The 9,491-nt window shown below is 33.7% G+C and overlaps 1 long non-coding RNA gene across 1 annotated transcript; it reads right to left on the bottom strand.

The window, feature by feature from the left end:
* Window positions 1–1,484: 1,484 nt before the first annotated feature.
* Window positions 1,485–6,412, bottom strand: LOC135304958 (uncharacterized). The gene is made up of 3 exons (XR_010366207.1): window positions 6,353–6,412; window positions 6,140–6,255; window positions 1,485–4,032 (listed from the first exon to the last, which is right to left on the bottom strand). It is a non-coding gene; the product is annotated as an uncharacterized LOC135304958 (long non-coding RNA).
* Between the last annotated feature and the right edge of the window lie 3,079 nt (window positions 6,413–9,491).

Raw genomic sequence — 9,491 nt, forward strand, 5'->3', positions numbered from 1 at the left:
TTGGGATGTGCTGCACTCTCCAGATTTATGGTCCAGAGAGTGTTTACAGCTGCATGCGGTGCTTCAGCTGCACACAAAGTGAAGCGAATTAGATGGAGCTGTGAGAGACTCAGCTGTACTTGAGCAAGACATGCCTCATTCCAGTGTAGGTCAGTTCACTAGAGATATGTTGTCTGTGTGCTAGAGGGACTGCCATGAACCTAATGAGTAACATCACAGTAATGTTTCAGGGAAAGCCAAAGGCTGCACATCACAAAGAATTCCCCATTTGAGAACAGCTCTTCATATATGTGGTGAGAAATAAAGGCACAGAAGGAGTGAAGAACAGGTACACTTGTACATATTCTGCAATGTTTACTTGTCCATGGAACTTCTGAAATGAGCACGTGAGGTAGGTAATGAAGTTAAGATACTGTTACTGATGAGGTAGGGAATCATTTAATGTGTAATCAAAACAAGTTCACCTAAGAATAATGCATTTAAGATTTTCCACATCTATCTGAGTTGCCTGGGCTCCAAGAAACAACTGAAATCTTAGGAGGCTCCTGTAGCAACATCTTAGGGCTATAGGGCTATTTGGAACAAGAAAGAGCTAGTTTATATTATGTCAGAGATTATCTCTTCTTTCAGGATATCTAAAATAACATCCAGACCAGTCCTAAATAAAACCAAAACAATGTTAAATTCCTAACCAATGAAATGGAGAATTAAGGTTATTTTAGCTGTTGAGCTGTTGTACTTCTAAAGAATGTCCAAATGCCTGCTCCCATTTTCTGTGGATGCAACAACACAGATGAACAGAAATAGAAATAATTTCAAATCGGCATAGTCTCTTAAAACACAATGCATTCATCTTACACCTTGTTCTATGATATCCCATATTAATATACTTCCGTAGTTTATCCTTTCAGGCTAAGGGACAAATATAAAATTTAAGGAGTCTCTGTGTGTCACACTCAAAATCAAATGTGAGAGAAAGAAGCAAAGATGGCTTGCTGCAGTCTATTCTGAAAAGAAGTTCAGAATTCAGATTTCCGGGTTCTTGCTGTGAAAGTGATGGAAAATGTAGCCATATACTTCGGTAATGTTTCTTACATCAATCTATCACAACCACAAACCTGCTATAAAAAGTAAGGAGAAATTCACAGTTTACGGGCAGCTTCCTCTGCCAGTGAAAGGAACTAATTCCACCAGTGAAGGCTTAAGCCATTTGCTCAGGAAGCATACTGGGTTTAATGTTGTTATTCTGATGCCTTACAGTCCATTAAGGCATGAATGATACAGCTTTTTATAGTTCTTGTGTGGTTTGTCAGGGCAGAGGTTCTGTATACTGGAAGACTAGCCACTACATAGATAATGTGAGCTCAGGTTTTTTAAACTCGTTGTTCTCACCACTTCTAAATATCTGACATGCAACCTAAAGTTATGAATCACAGATGAGAAGGCTGATGCACTAAGGAAGAACAATGAAATAATAGGTACCACAGCTTTTTCAGAACAGTTAATACATTAGATCATTAGAGTATGATTTTAAGTATCAACTTGAAGAACACCTTGTTTGTTCACATCCTATAACAACACCTTTCAGCTGTTATGCCACCTGTCCTTTCAAAGCTGTATTTATAAGGCTCTATTACCACAATAGCTTGAAAACACATGAACAGACAGCAGGCACACATGAATGTGTCTAGAATACCCTCACACATGCTGTATTTATACTCACACAGGTGACAAACAAAAACACACATAGGCATGCATTATATTTCTAGAAATATTTTTTCAAAACCATGCAAAAAAAGTCCTATTATTTTGTACATCTGGCATATGCATTGTCCCTCATGAATAAATATGCAATTATAGAAAAATCCAAGTGTCACATCATATGTTATTTAGGCTTTTTTATTTTAATGAGCAAAAATGAATAGCTATTGTTGTTGAAATGGATTTATAATTGAAATACTGTCTGTTCATCTGTATAGCAGTAAAGATGACAATGCAAACAAACAATGCAAACATTCTTTTATTTATTTCTTTTATATGCAGGAATTGTACAATACTTTCCACTAGATTTTCAGATTTGACAGCTGCATGGCTGTCAAATATTTTATCCTCTTTTCTAATCAATTTTAATTTTCAGCACAACTACTTGGCATTCAACCAATGAAAAATGCTAATTCTATGAAAGAGAAAGAGTGAAAGTAATTAATTATGGACAGTGATAGTTATATGTGCTGTGTCCCCTAAAAGAATTTTTAAGAAATTTTTAAGTCGAGTTTGCCATTGTGAGAAGTGCATGATGTGGAGAGCTCACTTTTTCTATATTTATTTATATACATTAACTCAGTGACAACTAATGGAAAAAAATAGTGCATTACCATTAAAATAAATCCTAAATTTAAAAACTACCAAAAAATCCACAACAGTAACTCGAAAAAGTTAACAAAGAATTTCAAAAGTTTGTTAACTAATGGAATCTCATTGATGATCTTTGTCACACTATTTAATTCCTTTCTCACAACTTTTATGCCATTTTTCATTGAAAAGAATAACTGACACATGATGTTAGACTTCTGCAAGTTATGCAGAAAAACATGTTCAATGGGACAGACAAGCATAGGCTCAATATTTGTACACACAATACTTTCTAGTATCATTTTGTCCTCACTCCTAATAAAGCATAAGCCTTAACCTTCTCCTTGACAGATTTTAAATTTAAAACCTCCAGCTTCACATCAAGGCTATCAGTCAGCCTTAACATTCTACTGCTCATCATAAACCATACAAATAGCTGTGTTCTCATTTCTTATGTCAACAGAAACCTTCACTTGAATCTGAAGCCTTGAACCAAATCTGAGATCAACATTTATTTTGCTTCTTATGTCCACTCTCTCACAATCATTTCTCTACTCAAGAGGATTCTGAACAATGTTTTGATGGTAATATCTGTAAACAGAGCAGCCAGAAGTGTCCTTTCTAAAAATGCCTCTTGATCTGATCTTCAGTATTAATCAAGATTACTTGCAATAAATCCTGCTATCCACATTAAAATCAAGAATTGCATAGCCTTAGGTTCCTAAGAAAATATAATAGCATTTAAGACGTGCAAGTACAAATGCACATTTGACATACAAGGACTCATTTCAGCCCTACCTGAAATGTGATCCTGATTTTCTTGTGTACTTAATTGCATAATCTTCCCAGCTATTCCTGGGAAGATTCCTGTACCCTTAAATAGCCTCCCTTCTGGAAAATGAATTCCAAGATCAGTTAATTCTTTCTTCCAGTATTGTAAGGCATTAGCAAAATTTCTCCTAGTACTTCATGCATGTAAAATTCCAAGGAGGTCTGTATTAAAAGTAGTCATTTTCCATTAATTTAAGAGGACTGGGCTATCATCAATAATTAAAAATAACAGAAGTTCAATGGGAGCAGATAACAAGGAAGGTGCCCATTCTCACTGGTTTCACCATGTCAAATTCTAGTCTAAATAAAATCACCAAATATTTGTACAGGAATATAAGACATGTGAGAAAAGACCTCACTCTCAACTAATTCTTCTAGTTGCATTGTTTGATCCAGCAACTTTGCCCAGCAGAAGGAGGGGAGGTGGGATGAGATGAGCAAATGAATTGCTTTTCACTTTCTTCAGTCACCCCTATTTGATGCTGTTTGCAACATGGCAGATGGTGCTGCCACTTCCTCTCCATTTTCTGTGTGATGATTTGCACAGAGAATAGCACATTTCAGAAAGCTTTGATTTTATTAATTACAGTGGAAGCAGCTCTTGAACTTCCTGTGATATATCCATGTTGACTCAAGAATTTCAAAACAGAGATTCAGCTTTTCAATAGTGGAGTCAGAAAATGCACCCATTCAAAAAGATTCAGCTATACTCAAAGAAAATTATTTGTTTGTGGGATAGGAATATCAACTGGGGAAAAAAAAAAGAAAGGCAAGGCAACATGTGTCCACACGTTTATGCGTATCCAGTCTAGAGTATCCTCATTCTGTTTTTTCAGTTGTGCAAGAAACCTAAAAGTAGAGAGCAGGCTTAACAAACTGAAGTAAATTTTAATTTAAAATATATAATTTTACAAAGTCTTCTGCAGCTTTCAACAAAATCATCACTGAAATTTTGTCATTACTTTATTTTTCAACTTGACTTTAACATTCCAAATGAAATACATCTGCTTGCTGATTTGCCGGAGGATTCAAACTTGTTGTCTGTGTATTTTTTATTTTCATTTCCTTCTATGTAAAATGTAAAAAAAATAATAAAAGGGAAAGAAACATTACAGAAATAAAAAGACAATATACTTCACAGAGGAAACATATTATTGCTCACTTTGTTATGTTCCAAAAGCAAGTTTTATTCTTGCTATATCTAATCTGAGCTTTGGTTTAGTGTATGACTTTTCTATTTTGTGCCTCTGACTCTCCCTTGTAAGAATGGGAATTCTTTCTACAGCCAACCAACTTTCATGACAAGAAAAAAAATCTAGTGGAGTTATAAATCACAAACGAAGTCAAACAAATTACATTTTTGCACTACCATACAGAGATAAATGTATTGGTACTATATTTGGAATTTAAAATAAAAAATATATCAAAAGTAAGATAGAGAAACATTTGTTTATTGTCTACCTGGAAGAACTATATTGCATACCAAGATTAACAAGTAGGATTATTATGTTGACTAAAACAAGAAGATTGTTAACTATTAAGCGTTCAATAAATCTGTAATCCTGCAATGAGAGGGAAACAATTATTTTTGTGCTCAATGTATTATGGCTTCAGGGACATGAATCTGAATTATTGCTGTATGTACTTTTGTAGGGCAAGAGAATTACATTTTCAGTCTACTGTGATAACTCTTCAGTCTTTTTCCCTGGAATGAAAGCCAGTGTTTTTTAGATTTTCTTATCCTGTGCATCCTAAAAGAAACATTAAGTCTAATCACCTTAGCATTTTGGAAAGATAGCATATGATATAAAACTACACACCTAAATCAATCTTTATCACCTCATATCAGAAAGGCAGACTGTCATATTTAACTAAAAATATGAATGTTGCAAAAATCTAAACCAGAAGATACAAATTCCAGCTCTATGCTGTTGAAAAAAAAAAAAAAAAAAAAGAAGAAAATAAGCTGAAAAGTGAAAATATGCTACTCATAGAAAAAATGAAGATTTTTAGGTTTCTAAAATTTAGAATGCATTTAATTGAGAAAAAAAAAAAAAAGAAGTCTCTACTGTCATCCCATTTTCAGTAACTCCTAGTAGGCTATTTTTTTCCTCAGAATTGAAACCTAGTGATTGTTATTTTACAACTATATCAGAAGTCAGCACGAAATTGAGGAAGCAGGCACCCACTAGCTATGTCTAACTAACATTAGAGACAAGGACATTTTTTAAACTTTTTATTTACTTAAGATTTAAAATTTTACAGAGAAACCTCCTTACCATTGATTCCAATCTCTCTTTTTCTTTTTTTTTAAATAATTTTATGATTTTTCTTTTTCCTATGGTAATAATTTAATGTACATAATGAAATAGCTTTTTCTTTTCAGCTGAAAAGAAAATTTGATGTCTGCTTAGACATCTTGAAAGAGGTGGATTGGATCACACCACAGTTCACTTAGACATTTAAAAGTTAGACGAAGTCAGATTGTCCCAGTGCCTTATTTAATGACACCAGAGCAGAAAGCTCTCTCTACAGCATTTCTTCTTAAATATCTTAGATGCTTAAAATAAGACAAGCCAGGATTAAGAACAGCTCAATTTCAAACTACTGAAAACATTTGGAGGCAAAAGCAACTTGCTGAGATGCAGGACAACTTACTTTAGAAACCTAAATATAGTGACCAGTGTCTCATTTCTTCATTATATCAGTTTTTCTAAGTATAGAAATTTAAAGTTGATAACAATCTGAGGCTTGTTTCAAGGCCATGTTCCTATTTACTGCATTTATTTTCATTAAAAATGGAAACTATAAGGCTAATTAAAGAAGAAAAGTTATTATGTTCTTAATGCCTAAAGAAAATGGAAAGTTATGTGTGCCACGATCACCACAGTTTTAAATCAGTGTGTTTGCTCTACCCTAGACAATTCTACCTTCACATATCAAATATACTCCATACCTTTCCTTTCCAATCTAAGGGTTTGCGTCTGTGCTTACTCATTTATCCTCCTTCTCCCCAAACGTGCAGTCTGGCACAGGCAGCACTGTGGTTCCTCATCTCTGTTTTTGAGGTACCTGTGGGAAAAAAGAAAGTAAGAAACTGAGAAACTGACTCATCAATTTCAAATGAGCCAAGTTGCTTAAAAAAAAAAAAGAGGACTGATGATGAGACTTGTCTCTTTCTTCTTTCTTTCTGTTCTGTGCAAGATCCTCCTGAGAATAAGAGAAGAAACATTCTCCTTCTTTCAGTAGTCTTGACTGATTGATTCTCCATTTGCAGGTTGCCCTACGGAGATCATAATTCATAATTGTTTTTTCTATAGTAATATAAATCAGCAACCTCATCACACTTGTTAAAAATTTAGGTTTCAAATGTAGAAACTGTGGTAACTTAACACAGTGTATATATTCCATGCAAGAGGAATGTTTCCCATTTTAATTGTATGACACTCACAGCAAAAAGGGAAAAAGAATTCTCCTTTGAGAATAAAACCCAGAAAGTTACTGGACAGTGACAAAGGTGAATGAAACCTGGAATTACAGAGAAAAGGAATTTAAACTGTCTATTCCCTTCTCCCAAGTTATGATCTAGGAGTTAAGTGGAGGCTGTGACAGGGAAATTCTAGCTCCTTGTATTTGTAAAATCTATAATGAATGAAAATCCAGACATATCGTTGACATTATGATGTGTGAGAACACATTGAGACATTGTATCTTTTTTGTCATTCCATAACACAAACCAGGTTAATTAAATTGAAAAATAGACCTGAATTAATCAGTTTTAATACAATGAACCAAAGAGCTACAACAAGTTATTTCCTTGTATGGATTAGCACTCTTTCCTTGAAACTCTTTTCTTCTTCTCCTGGTGAAACCGTTCTGTGTATGTCTTGCTTTCCGCACCTATGAAGTTATAGCTTAGCTTTTTTTGAAATGTGTAATCCCATTTTTGAAACCTTTCCCAACAAAATGCTTTAGATAGTTTTTTTCCTTTTGTTTACTTCTCTACAAGTTATGATTGTACTGAATCTAGCCATTTGGGCAACATTTGTGAAACAATTGAAACAATTATTTATGTAAAAAGAAATAATATGTATTATCATTTTTTTAAAAGCACACATTAAATCCAAAGAAAAATTTATTTCTATATAAGAGGAATTTCAAGCCTCTGGCTTCATTGGAACAGACCAATGTAAATGAAAAAGTTGCTGAGAATATCTGCTGAAAACATATGTCTCACTCTAAAAGATAAAAAATGCTTAGATAAAGGCAACTCATGAAAGGGTTTAAATGGCTGATTCCTTGTCCTTAAGAAATAGATGAATGAAAACAGGAGAACCACATTTCCCTGGAAACAGAAGCTTGTTGTTTCTCTAGAAGAAGTGCTGGAAACACACATGAGTCACAGATACGAAAAAATGAATGAAAAAATGAGTGAAAGTGCCTAGGACACATCACTATCTAGCACCTGAGCACTCTGAAATCAAGCATACTCTTTCTCATATAAATCACATGTAACAGAGGACTGTAAAAAATATAATAAATCTAGAGAAAGAGGAAGAAATATGGAAAAATATAGGAAGACAAAACATAGCTGCCTCATTTAAGTTCTGAATAATTAATTATCGGCTAAAGCTCACATTTTTTCTATTCCTCTGACACACTGAGAGGGTTTTTTACGACTCACGGTCAAGCATATTACATTTTGAATTAAATTGCTGTTCAAATATTTAATATTATAATCAGAGAGCACTATTTATATATTTCTTCTTTTTTTGTGATCTACAATATTAAGTATCTTACAAAAAAATTCATATGCTTTTGTGAATCTCCTGTGAATAGCATCTTGGGAATTTAGGGTTCATAATATATTAATATATGAATGATATATGAAACATGTATAATAATGTATCTAATATTAAATTATCACTATCATATTATGATTGCTACAAAACATATTAAATATTAAAATATATTTTCTATAATAAGTCATGTTATTGTATTTTACATAATATGTAATAATTATATTAATATATATGTTATATATATTAGTGCATGCATTAAAAAAAGAATTATCTTAACTTTGATCTGAAAATGAATCCTGCTCCTCTTTTAAGTCATGAAATATTTTGACTACTTTTCAGATAATGAACTCAGAGCAATAAAAACTATTTCTAAACATGACAGGAGAGTATTGTACAGGGTAGTGCATTACCTCAAATGAACACCATAACAATGATTTCTATAAGGCATAAAATCTTTGTGTGATAAAGACACTAGAAAGCATGAAGAAACAGTTGTAAACAAGAAGAGAAACAGCAGACAGTGACAACATTATTAACAGTTGATCAAAGTCAATAACTGCCTAGTGCCTTCTTGTTCTTCTGGCATTTCTGGAAATAAAAGGCATTTTTACTTCTCATACATAAGCAGGAGCACACAACAGACTATGACAACTGGTTTTGACCCTCATAAAAGAACTGTTCAAACTGTTGGGCAAACAATATTAGCAGTGGAGCTCTACTACTATACTTGGGTTTTTTATGCAAACTACCGAAAAACCCAGAGATGGGAATAATCTGCTTGTAAGTGGTGGTGAATTCAATTACATTTTTTACTGAGTTTGTGTTTATTTTAATTGACAGCATACTAGGCTGCAACATTTTGTTCTGTGAACATTTGTATAAACTAGAAGATTACATTAGAACTGGTAATGGAATTTTAACTACAGGAATATGAAAGTGCTACAGGGGTGCATCTGTAGAATGGCAATACATTAAACATCCATTGTTTTATTTCATAAACAGGAACACAAACACTAAAATGCAAATACGGTCATGAAAAAGAGTTTAATTAAGACACACTTCTTTAATATCTGCTAAGGATATACTGCAAGTCAATGACTATGCACATGCTTGCAGAATGCCTTGTTACAACAATTTGCTTCCTTGAGGTCTAGTTTTATAAAGTGCCCTCCATGGATACAAATACTATAGAGGTACAATTTTCTACACATGATCTCTCAGGCTATTTAAGTTTGCTTATTACAGTCAGCTGTTAGTTGTGTATTCACTGTTAACATACTGCTAGAAGCTGTGACTAGCTGCATGCAGGAAATCATAGCAAAAATGTATTGAAGTGATGATTTCGGATGGTCAAGCCTACAGAACAAAGGAAAGATGTACCCACTGAGCAGCACTCAATCACTCTAGAACCCCATTTGTGTTATCACCTTCTCTTTCAGGGTCCCTAACTGCCCTTACAACCAGTTCTGCTTTCCATAAGCCACTGCACAACCAAGGGAAACTTCC

Source organism: Passer domesticus, chromosome 1 (assembly GCF_036417665.1).
Source record: "Passer domesticus isolate bPasDom1 chromosome 1, bPasDom1.hap1, whole genome shotgun sequence".
NCBI classification, from domain to species: domain Eukaryota; kingdom Metazoa; phylum Chordata; class Aves; order Passeriformes; family Passeridae; genus Passer; species Passer domesticus.